At 37.8% G+C, this 15448-nt stretch overlaps 1 protein-coding gene and 1 pseudogene across 1 annotated transcript in view; one reads left to right on the top strand and one right to left on the bottom strand.

Annotated features, from left to right (window-relative positions):
• Positions 1-15448, top strand: part of CRB1 (crumbs cell polarity complex component 1) — a 201976-nt gene that overhangs the window by 120981 nt on the left and 65547 nt on the right. The window lies entirely within an intron of this gene.
• LOC143678961 (WD repeat-containing protein 20 pseudogene) lies at positions 11123-13220 on the bottom strand (annotated as a pseudogene).

Genomic DNA, 15448 nt, shown 5'->3' on the forward strand with positions numbered 1-15448 from the left:
TTTCTTATGCAAAAATTTTGTTTTTCCATTCAACAATCGGTAGACGTTTGAGTTACTTCCATCTTTTGGCAATTGTGAATAATGCCGCCATGAACATTGGTGTGCAAGTGTCTGTTCAAGTCCTGCTTTCAGTTCTTCTGGGTATGTACTTAGTAGTGGGATTGATGGATCATATGGCAATTCTATAATTAGCTTCCTGAGGAACCACCAAACTGTCTTCCACAGCACCTGCACCATTTTACGTTCCCACCAGCCGTGAATGAGTGTTCTTATTTCTCTACATCTTCTCCAACACTTGTAGTTTTCGGGTTTTTTTTTTTATAGTGGCCATTGTAGTATGTATGAAATAGCTTGTTGTGGTTTTGATTTGCATTTACCTAATAGCTAGTGATGTTGAGCATCTTTTCATGTGCTTTTTAAGCCATTTGTATTTCATCTTTGGAAAAACGTGTATTCAAGTTTTTTACCCATTTCTTAAATTGGGTTGTTTTCTTTTTATTGTTGAGTTGTAGGATTTCTTTATATAGTCTGGATATTAAACCCTAATAAGATATGTGGTTTCCAACATTTTCTCCTATGGAGTAGGTTGTCTTTTCAATTTCTTGACAAAGTCCTTTTAGGCACAAAAGTTTATAATTTAGAGGAGGCCCCACTTCTCTATTTTTTCTTTCATTGCTTGTGCTTTGGTTGTAGTCGAAGAAACCACTGCTACCACAAGATCTTGAAGATGCTTCCCTATATTTTGTTCTAGGAATTTTATGGTACTGGTTCTTATATTAAGGCCTTTGATCCAGTTTGAGTTAATTTTTGTATAAGGTGTGAGATAAGTGTCCTCTCCCATTCTCTTGCATATGGATAATCAGTTCTTCCAGTACCAGTTGTTAAAGAGACTATTCTATCCCCATGGAGTGAACTTGGCATCATAGATGTGAGTATCTATTTCTGAACTCTCAATTCAATTGCATTGGTCAATATATCTATCTTTATGCCATTACTGTGCTGTTTTGGCCACTGTATCTTTGGAATATGCTAAAGTCAGGACATGTGAGTCCTCCAACTTAATGCTTCTTTGCAAGATGGTTTTGGCTATTAGAGTCCCCTTACGCTTCCAGATAAATTTGGCTTTTCCATTTCAGCAAAGTAATCTTTTGGAATTTTGATTGAGATTGCATTGAATCTATAAATCAATTTGGGTAGAACTGACATATGAGTGATATTTAGTCTTCTAATCTGTGACATGGCATGTCCTTCCATTTATTTAAGTCCTCTTAGATTTCTTTTAGCAATGTTTTATAATTTTCTGTATACAAATCCTTTACATCCTTGATTAAATTTATTCCTGGATATTTGATTCTTTTAGTTGCTATTGTAAATGGAAGTTTTTCCCTTGATTTCCTCCTCAGGTTGTTCATCACTAGTGTACAGAAACACTACTGATTTTTGCACATTGATACTGTATCCCACTACTTTGTTGAACTTACTGATTAGTTTTAGTAGCTTTGATGTACATTTTTCAGGACTTTGTATACACAGGATTATGTTATCTGCAGATAGTGAAAGTTTTACATCTTCCTTTTCAATTTGGATGCCTTTTCTTTTTCTTGCCTAACTTCATTTTGCACAATGTTAAATAACAGTGGAAACAGTGGATCTCCTTGTCTTGTCCCAGATCTTGGAGAGAAAGCTTTCAGTATTTCACCATTGAGTACAGTGTTAGCTATGCATTTTTAATATATGTACTTTATTATGTTGAAGAGGTTTCCCTCCATTTCTAGTTTTCTGAGTGTTTTTATCAAGAAGCGGTGCTGGATTTTGTCAAATACCTTTTCTGTATCCATTAAGGTGATCATGTAGGTTTCTGTCATTCACTCTATTAATGTGGCGTATTACACTAATTGATTTTCTTAAATTGAATTACCCTTGCATTTTTTGTCATGGTATATAATCCTTTTAATGTGCTGTTGGATTTGGTTGAGGATTTTTGTATTTATATTCAAAAAAGGTATTGGTCTCTAATTTTCTTTTCTTGTAATATCTGGCTGTTCTGGTTTTACTAGCTGCCAGAATGCAACACACCAGAGATGGACTGGCTTTTAATAAAAGGGGATTTATTTCACTAGTGCTTCAGAGGAAAGGCAGCTAACTTTCAACTGAGATTTTTTTTTTTTTAACATGGGCAGGCACCGGGAATCGAACCCGGGTCCTCAGGCATGGCAGGCAAGCACTCTTACCTGCTGAGCCACCGTGGCCCCCCCTGAGATTCTTTCTTAACGTGAGAAGGCACAGGGTGATCTCTGCTGGCCTTCTCTCCAGGGCTCTGGGTTGCAACGACTTTCCCCCGGGTGATTTCTTTCTGCATCGCCAAAGGCCTAGGCTGAGCTGCGAGTGTTGAGATGAGGAATGCCGAGCTGCTTAGGCTGTACTACGTTGTGTTCTCTCATTTAAGCACCAACCAATTAAGTCAAACATCATACATTGCAGCAGACACGCCTCCTAACTGACTGCAGATGTAATGAGCAACAGATAACGTTCATGTACCATTGATTCATGTCCACAGCAACAGAACTAGGTACCTTCACCTGGTCAGGTTGACATCTGAATCTAACTACCACACTGGCTTTCTTATTAGGGTGAAGCTTGTCTCTGGGAATGAAGTAGGAAGTCTTCCCGCTTCTCAATTTTTGGAAGAGTTTGAAAAGGATTGGTGTGAATTGTGAATTCTTATTGGAATGTTTGGCAAAATTCACCAGTTAATCCATCTGACCCTGGACTTTTCTTTGATGGGAGGTTTCTCATTTCTGATTTATTCTCTTTGTTATTGGTCTGATAAAGTGTTCTAGTTTTTTTTTTTTTTTTTTTTTGTATGCTATGTGGAAGAGGTCACATTTCGTTCTTTTCCATGTGAATATCTTATTACTGCAGCACCATTTTTTGAAGGTTTTTTTTTTGGAGTGCATGGGCCAGAAATTGAAACCAAGTTTCCTGTATGGCAAGCAAGAATTTTGCCACTGAACTGCCCATGCACCCCTTTATTTCTTTTTTATTCTGTTTAGGTAATTTGTGTATTTCTTAGAATTTGTCCACTTCATCAAGGTTATTGTTTTAGTTGCTAAGCTGCCAGAACACAATACACCTGAGATGGATTGACTTTTATAAAGGGAATTCATTTATTTACAAACTTACTGATTTGGGATGGCACACAGCAATGTCTGGGTTCTGGGTTCAGATGGCTTTCCCTGGGGCAGTTCCTTTTTGCATCTCCAAAAGTCTGTGTCTCCTTGGAGCTGTGCTGGGCTGTTTCTCTCTCATCTCCTTTTAAGCCTCACTCACTGTGGAAGGCACTACCTTTAGCCAACTGAAGATGTAATCAGCCATGGATGCATTTCATGGGCTGATGATTTAAGTCCACAGCAACAGAACAGCAGGGCACCATCACCTGGCCAAGTTGATTCTTGAATTTAACTACTACAGTTATCTAATTTGTTGGCATAAAATCTTTCATAATATCTGCTTATAAGTTTTTATTTTTGTGGGTTGATAACAATATCCCCCCCTTCACTTATAATTTCAGTTATTAGTGTTCTCTTTTTCCATTGTCAGTTCTAGCCAAAGGTTTGTTTATTTTACTAGTCTTTCAAAGAGCCAACTTTCAGTTTTGTTGATTCTCTCTATCGTTTTTCTATTCTCTATTTCATTAATCTCCATTCTAATTTTTGTTATTCCTTCCCTTCTGCTCACTTTGGGTTTAGTTTATCTTCTTTTATATTTCCTACAGGTGTGAAGTTAGGTCACTGATTTGAAGTTTTTCTTCTTTTTAACAGAACTATTCCAAACTATAAATTTCCCTCTCATCATTGCCTTTCCTATGCCCAATAAATTTTGGTATGTGGTGCTTTCATATTCATTCATCTCAAGATATTTTCTTTCTCTGAGATTTCTTCTTTGACCCATTGGTTGTTTAAGAGTGTATGGTTTAATTTTCACATTTCTGTGTATTTTGAATCCTGACTGTTGTCATTGATTTCTAGCTTCACTCCATTGTGGTTGTAGAAGATACATTGTATTTCAATCTCTTCAGCACTTGTTTTGTGACCTAACATATGGTCTATCCTAGAGAATGACCTAGGTGCAGTAGAGATGAATGCGTATTCTGCTGCCGTTGGGTGACGTGTACCATACATATCTGTAAAGCTTAATTAGTTTATAGTATCATTCAAGTCTTCTATTTCCTTATAAATCTTCTGTCTAAATGTCCTATTCATTATTGAAAGTGATATATTGAAGCATCTTACTGTTAATGTAGAACTATTTGCCCCTTCAAATCTGTCAATATTTGTCTCATATATTTTGGGGTTTAATGCATGTGTATTTATAATTGTCATATCTTCATTTTGAATTGGCCATCTTATCAATATAGAGTGTCTTTCTTTGTCCCATGTAAGTTTTTTATTTAAAGTCTATTTTGTCAGATATTAGTATAGCCACCTCAATTTCCTTTGGGTGAATATTTGCATTATGTATATGTATATATATATTTTTTTCCTTTCATATATATATATATTTATTTCCTTTCATTTTCCACATACTTGTGTCTTTGAATTTGAGGTGTGTCTCCTCTAAACAGCATATAGTTGGGTCATGCTTTTTTATCCATTCTTCCAATCTCTGCCTTTTAATTGGAAACTTTAATCTTTTATATTTAAGATAGCCACTTATACTAATAATGCAGGATTTTCTTCTGCCATTATGTTATGTTATGTGTTTCATAAAACTCATACACTTTCTGACTTCAATTCTTTCATTTCTATCCACTTTTGTATTTAGATGATCTTTTGTGGGAACCATTTTGAGTCCCCTCTCATTTCCTACTATGTATATTTTTCAGATAATTTCTTTCTGATTTCCATGGGGCTTAAATTTATCATCCTAAATACAGAAAAATCTTGTGTGATTTGATACTAACAACTCAACTGCATACAGAAACTATGTTCCTATACCCCTCCATCCTCTCACCTTTATGTTGTTCTTGTCACAAATTATATCTTTACACATTGAATGCTCTAAATCATAGATCTATCATTACTCTTTATACATTTGTATTTTAGGTCCTGTAAGAGGTTAAAAAAAAAATCTGAGTTACAAACCTAAAATACAATGTACTGGCATTTATATTTACCTAGGCCATTACCTTAACAGGAGATCATTACTTCTTTATGCCACTACAATGTACTGTCTAATGTTCTTTCCTTCAATCTAAGTAACTGCTTTGGCATTCCTTCTAGGGCAGATCTATCAGTGATTAACTCCCTCAGCTTTTATTTATCTGAGAATGTCTTAATCCCTCCCTCATTTTTGAAAGACAGTTTTTTTGGATATAAAAATCTTGGTTGGCAATTAGTTTATTTTAGCGCTTTAAAAATGTCATTCTACTGCCTTTTTGTTTTCATGGATTCTCATGAGAAATTGGCACTTAATCTTATTGAGACTTTCTTGCACAAGACGCATTGTTTCTCTCTTGCAGCTTTCAGAATTCTCTCTTTATCCTTGGCATTCAAGAGTTTGATTATGTTGTGTCTATATGTGGATTTCTCCAATTTTACCCAGTTTAGTGATTGTTTTGCTTCTGGTTTGTATATATTCATGTCTTTCATTAAATCTGGGAAGTTTTCTTTGCATATTCCTTCTGCCATTTTTGGTCCCTCTTCTTGTGAGACTTCCATAATGCATATATTGGTACACTTGATGGTGTCCCACAGGCCTCTAGACTCTGTTCACTTTTTTTCATTCTTTTTTTCTTTCTGCTCCTCAACCAGAATAATTTAAATGGTCTTATCTTCAAGTTCATTGTTTTCTTCTTCACCAAGCTTCAATCTGCTATTGTAGCCATCTAAGGAATTTTAAATTTCAGTTATTATTGTCTTCAATTCCACTATTTCTGTTTGGTTCTATTTTTTCATATCTCTATCATCATCACATTTTTCATTTTGTTCATATGTCAGTTTCCTAATATCCCTTAGTTCTTTCTCTATGTTTTTCTTCAGTTTTTCATATTTACAACCATTTTTAAAGTCTTTTCCTATTATGTCTAAAGGGTTATCTTCATTGATGTTCTCTGATACTTTATACTGTTCCTTTGGATAAGCCATTGTTTCTTCTTTCTTCTTATTCCTTATAATCTTTTGCTGCACACTGTACATTTTCATATGTTAGGTCTGGAATTTAGTCCTTGGAATGTATGTTCCTTAACTTTACCTCAAAGTAGTGATATGACAAAGATTTCTTTGAATGCCTGGTCCTAAAAGAAACAAACAAACTCATGCAGAAGATAGTTTTCACATTCTTTGCAGACTGGCTCTGTGTTGGCTGGTATTCTCCCTCAGTGCTTAGCCCGTCTATCAAAGAACTTGAAGAACATCATGAAAAAAACACAGGGTCCTTTCTTGTCATTTCTGAGTATGCATTTTGTCCTGAGAATGCCCTGGTGGATTTAAGAATTTTCCCATTTACAGAGCTCTCAATGCCCTCTCTTCTCCCTATCAAATAGTCTTTCTGGTACTAGAAGTTCTAGTGCATGTCTTAGAGCTGTTAATATTTTTTTCCTGAAGGCTACTGCAATTTGATTGTTTGTTCCACTGGTTTAGCTGTCTGCAAGCTGCTTCTGCCTGCATGGCATGTTCTGGAATGGTGAGCCAGAGAGAAGTGTTCTGATTCAGTCCCTCAGGGTGCTACCAGTTAGACTGCCACAGTTTTATATGCACCCAGTATGTATAGTGGAGTTACTCTGCTTTCTGTGGAAACAGGGCAAAAGACTCAAACTGAAAGCACATAGGCTCCACACTAAGCTGACAGGTTGGGCTGTAAGAGTGCCATGAGGTTTTCTTACCATTTTTAAGTTGTCTTTTTCTTCATTTAGTGCTTGTATAGTCATTGTAACCATTTAGCTGATTTCCAGCACTGTGAGAAAGATGGTTCTTCCAGTTTTTAATAGTTGTACAAAGATTCTGTGGAGAAACAGAGCCCTGAAGCATATCATGCCTCCAACTTGGTTAACTGGAAGTCTCTGACTTACTTTTTTTTTTTGCATGGACAGTGTTTTAGTTTGCTAGCTGTCAGAATGCAATATACCAGAAACAATGGCTTTTTTTTTTTTTAACATGGGCAGGCACCAGGAATCGAACCCGGGTCCTCGGACATGGCAGGCAAGCATTCTTACCTGCTGAGCCACCGTGGCCCACCCCAAACAATGGCTTTTAAAAATGGGAATTTAATAAGTTGCATGTTAACAGATTTTAGGTTGTGAAAATATCCCAATTAAAGCAGTCTATAGAAATGTCCAATCTAAGGCATCCAGGGAAAGTACCTTGATTCAAGAAGGCTGATGACGTTCAGGGTTTCTCTCTCAAGAAAGGCACACAGTGAAGGTGGTCAGGTTTTCTCTCTTAGCCGGAAGGGCATACGGTGAACACAGCTTCATCTGCTAACTTCCGCTCCAGCAACCCGGGAAGAATTTTCCTTCTTCATCTCCAAAATTTGCTGATTGGTGACTTTCTGCTTTGTGGTTCTGTGGCGATCTGTCATCCTTCTCTGCTCTCTCTGAATCTCCCTTTTATAGGATTCCAGTAAAGTAATCAAGACCCACCTAGAATGGGTAGAGACATGTCTCTACCTAATCCAGTTTAACAACCCCTCTTGATTGAGTCACATCTCCAGGGAGATGATCTAATTAAAATTCCCAACATACTATAGGAATAGGATTAGAATAAATGGCTGCCTTTACAAAATGAGATTAGGATTAAAACGTGGCTTTTCTAGGGTACATACATCTCTCAAACCAGCACAGGCAGGCACCGGGAATCAAACCTGGGTCTCTGGCATGGCAGGTGAGAATTCTGCCTGCTGAACCACCATTGCACTGCCCTCTGACTTACTTTGTTATTTAAATTTTTTTTAACTTTTTTTAATTAAAGAAGTTATAAGCATACAGATAAATTGTGCAGAAAATACAGAGTTCTCTGTTTTGTTCTGTTTTTTGTTGTTGATTTGTAGGATTTCTTTACATATTCTGGATTTTAAATGCTTATTCAATAAGAAGCATCCAAATATTAGCTCCCACTCTGTAGGTTGTCTTTTTACTTCCCTGATGAAGTCCTTTGATGCGCACAATTTTAATTTTGATGAAGTACCATTTTTCTATTTTTTCTTTTGTCACTTGTGAATTTGGTGTAAAGTCTAAGAAATCATCTGCTAGCAGGAAGGAGATTTGTCCCTTTGTTTTCTTCTAGAAGCTTTAGAGTTTTGTTTCTCTCATTTAATTTGCTGATCCATTTTGAGTTGATTTTTATATATTCTGTGAGGTAGAGTCTACCTTCACTCTTTTGCATATATTCTTTTTCCTAGCATCATTTGGTGAAGGGACTTTTTCCCTATTGAGTGAACTTAGCCCCCTTGTCAAAATTCAATTGACTATAGATGTGGGGGATTATTTCTGAACCCTCAGCTGGATTCCATTGGTCTATATGTCTGTCCTTGTGCCAGAACTATACTGTTTTTGTTTTGTTTTGTTTTCTTTTGTTTACATGGGCAGGCACCAAGAGTCTAACCTGGGTCTCCAGCATGGCAGGCAAGAAATCTGCCAGTGAGCCATTGTTGCACCACCCACACTGGTTTTTGTTTATTTGTTTGTTTGTTTTTGCATGGGCAGGCACTGGAAATTGAACTCAGGTCTCTGGCATGGCAGGCTAGAACTCTACCTGCTGAGCCACTATGGCCCACCCCCTACACTGTTTTTATTCCTATCGCTGTAATAAGTTTTAGAATAAGGAAGAGTGAGACTTTGAACTTTGTTCTTTTTTTTTCAAGAATGTTTTGAATAATCAGGGTCCCTTGCTTTTCCATATGCTTTGATGATTATCTTTTTCATTTCTTCAAGGAAGGCTGTTGAAGTGGATTGACCCTGTAAATCACTTTGGGTAGAATTGACATCTTAATAATACTTAGCCTTCTCTTCTCCTTCTGGGACACCCACAACACGTATATTTGTGCGCTTCATATTGTCATTCAGTTCCCTGATCCCCTGCTCAAGTTTTTCCATTCTTTTCCCTATAGTTTCTGTTTCTTTTTGGAATTCAGATATTCCATCCTCCAGTTCACTAATCATAGCTTCTGTCTCTTTAGATCTACCATTGTAGGTATCCATTGTTTTTTCCATCTTTTCTTCTTTGTCCTTCACTCCCATAAGTTCTGTGATTTGTTTTTTCAGATTTTTTATTTCTTCTTTTTGTTCAGCCCATGTCTTCTTCATGTCCTCCCTCAATTTATTGATTTGGTTTTGAAGAGTTTTTCCATTTCTGTTCGTATATTCAGCATTAGTTGTCTCAGCTCCTGTATCTCATTTGAACTATTGGTTTGTTCCTTTGACTGGGCCATATCTTCAATTTTCCGAGCATCATCCATTGTTTTCTGCTGATGTCTGGGCATTTGATCAGATTTCCCTGGGTGTGGGACCCAGCTGGTTGAAAGGTTTTTCTATGAAATCTCTGGGCTCTGTTTTTCTTTTCCTGCCCAGTAGGTGGCGCTCGTGGTGCTCGTCTGTCTGCGGGGCCCACCAGTAAAAGATGCTGTGGCTCCTTTAACTTGCCAATCCGAATCTCGCAGTCGGCCTGGGAAACCGCGCCTGGAGTGGGGGGTTGCCGGCCGCTGCGGCTTGGGGGAGTGCCGGTCCAAATTGCCCAGCTGGCCCGAGACGCCACGCGGCAGGAGGGCCCTGCTGTCCAACGTTCCCAGTCAGACCAGGGAGCCACGTGCGTGGAGGGGACCCCAGTCGCCAGCCACCCCAGCCGGGAAAATGCATGCCCCTTGGGTATCTCACTGCAGCGGATTCTCCCTGCCCGTTCAGCCGTTCCAGAATGGGGTATGCTGTCTTTTTGGTCTTTGTTGTGGCTCCGGGAGCTGTTTCGTATTGTTTCTGTTTCTTGAGTTGCTTTTCTGGAGGAGGAACTAAGACCCGCACGTCTTACTAAGCCGCCATCTTCTCCGGAAGTCCCCTGTATTTTTCTTTATATAGAATTTTGTAGATTATTTTCTTCATCAGTATTTGGGAAGATCCATGTTTTATTTTCATTCAACTACTTTTTTTGTTGTTGGTGGTGAATGGTCTGAGAATTGAACCTGAGTCTCCTGTATGGAAAGTGAGCATTCTACCACTGAACCACCCATGCACCCCATTCAACTACTAAATTTAAGTTTAAAAACTGTTTTAGCTTATTTCCCTTTAATTATCAAGGCTAAGAATGAAGTCATGGTTTCTTATTTCTCACAGAATAAGATAAGGAATTTTGCATGTTTTAATAAAACCCCATAATCTTTTAGTTTGGCCTTTGTTAATGCAATCATAGTTGTATTACAATCAAACAATCAAAACATGGTTCAGCCTTGGTTAATGCAGTCATCACTTGGGAAACAGATTATCATCATAAAATTATTCTTTTTACATTTTGAAATTTTTTTTCTGAGGAATAAGTTTGGACAATTGCATTATATGTTATGCTTTTGTTTGGCAAATTGATTTAGACATAACTTCAAAATTAACTGGTTTTAATGCTCATGACCAGTGCTTTTAAGAATCTGTCTATTATTTTATGTACTATTTAACTAAATATTCTTCCCATTGATATTCTAAATTTTGATTCCTCTCTTAGTCACATGAAGGTCATCTTTATGCAATTTTTAAATATGCCGTTATGATCAGAAGTTTATCTTTCTCTTGTCTACAAACTTGAATGACAGTTAACACGGGGGCATAGAAATTTTGAAGTTCAATCTTTTACATTCAATATTCTCTAACTTGTATTCCATTATCTTTTTTTTCTTTGAAAAAGATGTTTATTAAACAATTTTAATTGTCATAAAATGACTAAAATGAGTTTTAAAAATTAAGGCTCTTCTCTTTCTGTGGATTGCCAGAACAATGTAAAAATAATATCAATCAACCCTGCTGAATTCTTTGTTCCTAAAGTTAAATTTCATAGATTCCTAAACATTTTATGATTAAGATAAAAAATTGGATTATAAATGACAATTAATGGCCGTCTGTACTGAACACACACTCTGATCAGATGTACAATATTCTAATTGAGTAGTTAAGCAAAAATATTCCAGTTAAAGCATAAATTTTAACTTTTAGCATTTTAAGTCATTGTTTCCCCACACTGGCATGATTTTCCTAAAATTGAAATAGTCTAATACAGGAGCACTAACCTTGGGACTCTATATACTCCCAGTAGGATGACTGTCTTGGCTGGCAATTCGTTTGATTATATACTTTTTTAAACACTCTAAGGTGAATTATCAAATGATTCAGAATTACATGGCATGCAGTATCCAAAATTATGGCTCTGATGCATTTAGATTTACATTAAGTATAAGAAGTGTCATTCACATTCATTGTACACCCCACCCCTCCCACAAGAAAAACAATCACTACCTAGTCAAGTTCTCGATCTGGTGCAGCATTAAGGATTAAAACTTACCACTTTACCAGGCCTTCCCCATGTGCAAATAAATCCCTCCTGACAAGCAGTGACTATACAGTCTTCAAGAAAAATTAATACAGTCAGTCTCTCATGTGCTATCTTTTTACAGATCAGCGGCTCTAATAAGGGAACATCTTCCATTCGAGGACAGAGGGGTGTTCCCGAGGTTTTAGCTGGGTCCGTTTTGGTTTTGGTAACTAGGTTCAGTTTGTCCCTGCTCTTGCTAGAAATGTGTCCCATGCTATGGTTTCGCTTGTGATCTTTCTCATGGTGTCTTTCCTTCCGGTCATGTAGTGAGAGTGTTGCAAATTTGCTGACCCCAGAAGCAATGGCCCCATCTGTGACACTGCCTTTGCTGCCAGCGTTTGAGATTGCAGAATGTGGAAGGCTGTTGGACCGCGGGAGAGGAGGGGGGATGGGGTTCCCTGGGGCCGTGACACTGTTCCCATTGCTTCCAGCAGGAGGACTTGTGGCATTCATGACATTGGTGTGTGTCCTTGCTCTTGAGAGAGGCTGATGGGGGAACAGGATGTCTTCCGTAAGGTCCCATAAACAGAGCTGTGTATCCTGGCCCACTGAGCCAAACCGATACGTAACGCTTACAGGGCGACTGTCTGTAGAGTTCCGTTTGGATAACCGAGACTGTGTGCTATTTGCCCGATCTCTGCCAAAATGTAGAAGGTCCTGGAAGTCCTCGTCACTGCCGCTAAACTCCATAGGGTCGCTTTCTTCTACACTAGTGGTATAGGGGTCAAATGCCACAACACTGACCCAGGATTTGTGCCCATGGCCTCTTGCTATCACTCAGCAGTCTACAAAAGACCAGACCGTCACCAGGTCGTCCTCCCCACCTGTCACAATGTACTTGCCATCCGGGCTCCAGCACACACAGAGCAAGCCTCCAAAGTAGCTCCTCATCGTACCATGCGGTTCTACTGAGTCAAAGTCGAACACCCGCAGAAACCCATCCTGGCTCACGCATGCTAAGAACTTGCCATCTGGGGAGAAAGCAAACTCGTTGAGGGCCCCCTCGCCCACAGTCCATTTAAGGAGAGGGTTCCGTGTAGATTTGCTCTTGCAAGTGTGCACAGCAAAGCTCTCACCCTGTTCCAGAAGCTGGTAGTGGGGAGCTGTGGTGCCACAGGTGTGCTCCACGTTATACAAGTACATGTTCCCACTTGAATGTGCTACTAGGAAAAGGCTTTCTGAACCTGGAACCCACTTGACACAGGTTACTCAGGACTTGTCTATTAGTCTTTCCTCATTAAATAGTTTGCTAGTTTCTTTTTTGATTGGGTCTATAAGCTGGACTTGGCCTGCGGAAAAGCCCACTAGGAGAGAGACACTTTCTGCTGTGGCTGTTAGGTGGTTGAAGTCATGACAAGTAGGCTGTGCTCCTTTGTATATCCTTTTATCTATTGGTTTACTCAAGTCAGCAGCCTTGCGGACCCCCTTGTAGATATAGAAGTAGAGCTCCCGGCCCACAATGAAGCAGAGGCGGTCGCCGTTGCCAGACTGGTCGTTGAGGTTTACGAAGGAGACGCGGACAGGATTGGATCCCTGCGAGTTGAAGGGCACCGGGTTGGGGCGGCTGTACTGCGAGTGCGGCAGCAGCTTGTACAGACCTTCCCGGGTGGTGAATTGAGTCTTAATCTAGTTCATCTCCTTCCCTCCTCCCTCCGTCGCCATCTTGGAAAGCAGCGTTCATCCTGCCCTAAGTCTATTCCATTATCTTTTAATATGTTTCTGGTATTCAATTGTACCTCTTTGTACTTTTGGTTTTTTGTCTTTTAAAATACTCTAAATATTAAATTAACATTTTTTGTCTCTTTTCTGTATCCACCATTAATTAGGTATTTTACCAGTCACTAGATAATGTCTGTTTTCATTAATTTCAACTGAAACATAGTCAGCCTTTTCAATCTGCAGTCTCAGGTCTCATTCAGGAAAAAAGAATTTTGACTTTTATTATTAATTCTGTTTGAATGATTTTGGTTCCTCTCTAAGTTATATTTGAAATCTGAAGGTCCAATTTCTGTTCTCTAGTTCCTTCACCTCTAGGAGAGTTTTTCAATCTTGCTCTATCACAGATTTTTAAAATTTCTATTAAAGTACAATAAGCAAAAAGAAAATTGAACAAATCATAAGTATTCATCTCAATTAATTCTCATCAACTAAACCTATGTGTACAACCAGCTACAAGATCATACAGATTTTATTTTACCCAGTACCACTCTTCTACTTTTTTCCTTTGCTAGATTTTACTAGCAGTTTTATTTCACCATTGTTATTTTACACAAAAGTTTTTCATCGGTTTGTTGTCTTTAATTTCATTCTGTTGTCTTTTCATTTTACCATTTTCTTTTCTCGTGTTGTTTTACTTTATTTCCACAGAAGTCAAGTTTTCATGCATTTTATCATGAACATAATTCTAAATTTTCATCATGTTCTTCTATAAATATTGGGATTTCTTCTTTTGACTTTTTAGAATGATGTTCCCTTTCCTTTGTTGAGCACTAGAGATGCATAATAATAATTCTTTTTTGTCCAGTCAGCATGAATTCTGTTTTTCTTTACTTCTTACTCACAGAACACTAATTTTTTAATAACCCCTTTTCTCAAGCAGCCAAGATCCTTAGGTGAAGCTCATTCCACTCCTGCCAGTGAATGGTTTAGTTATGGATGCAAGTAAATATCAGGTCCAGACTCTCACATGGAATAAAGACTAGTCATCTTTCAATACATTAGTCTCTTCTTTTATGCGTGGGAAAACACTGGAGTTATGTTAGTTTAAATTTCAGAAGAATGATGATTTTGCATAAAGTTCATCCAAGATATACATATTACATAGTATTATTGTATAGTGCAATATACAATGCTATATTGTATAACACAGTATGCTAGGAAGTGAAGATAGAAAAAGGTATTCACACTTACAAGTCTTACATTACCGTGAATAGGAAACAAGTCACAGATATTAAACAATAAATAATATGATATAGCATATGTAGTGTTCGTATGGACAAATCTCAGATGTTCGAGAACAAATTTATCAGGGAGAGCATTTCATAGGGATAAGGACCAACTTAGCTGAGTTAGAAAGAAAGTTGTGTTTCTTATCAAGTGGAGATAAGGGAGAAATCTTTTATTGTACTTCAATTCTTACTCTACTCAAAATACGAGTTTTAACATAGACCACTTTTGTCAGGGACCGTGGAAAGTCATGTGAAGAAATAAATATAAGCCAGATTGTATAGCGCTCTGAATGTCAGGTCTTACCAGATCAGTAATTTACCCAACCTTTGACATTATCTTTCTGGCTTTGCAAAATGAAAATATTAATAATTTTGTGAGAAACTACAATCAACACAACTAAAGAACATAAAGGCAGCTCCTCCTGCAATAGAGAGAAAGCAAATATTACCTGAAATAGCAACACATCCAACCCAGCACAAGGCAGGTTTTTGTAAATCACCATAACTTGAGTTCTCAATCAGCCACTTGTGATAAAAAGAAGGAAAAAACAACTAAGCAAGAGCAGAGCCATTTCTGAAGGCAAACTGATCAAAGTCAAGATAGTTCCAATTGAACTAGGTTGATTTCCTCTGAAATTAATTTTCAAAGAAATGTCAACAAGAGTGAGATCATGTACAATACCATATTTTCTACTTATTAGTTCACAAAAATAACTAAAAATCACTTACCTGGGCCACTGAACTTCAAAGTTGGAGTTTTGAAGTGCAAAATCAACTGAAATATAGAAATGAAATACAAAGGTTTTGCTGCTATTTTGTCTTTTGTTTGAAGATCTCACAATGCTTTTCACACAATAGACTGAATCAATTCTACTTCTGGGCTCAGTATGTTTTTTTTATCAGAGCTACCATATGCTTCGAAACAAATGTCAGATCTAGCCA

Source organism: Tamandua tetradactyla, chromosome 4 (genome assembly GCF_023851605.1).
Source record: "Tamandua tetradactyla isolate mTamTet1 chromosome 4, mTamTet1.pri, whole genome shotgun sequence".
Classification (NCBI taxonomy): domain Eukaryota; kingdom Metazoa; phylum Chordata; class Mammalia; order Pilosa; family Myrmecophagidae; genus Tamandua; species Tamandua tetradactyla.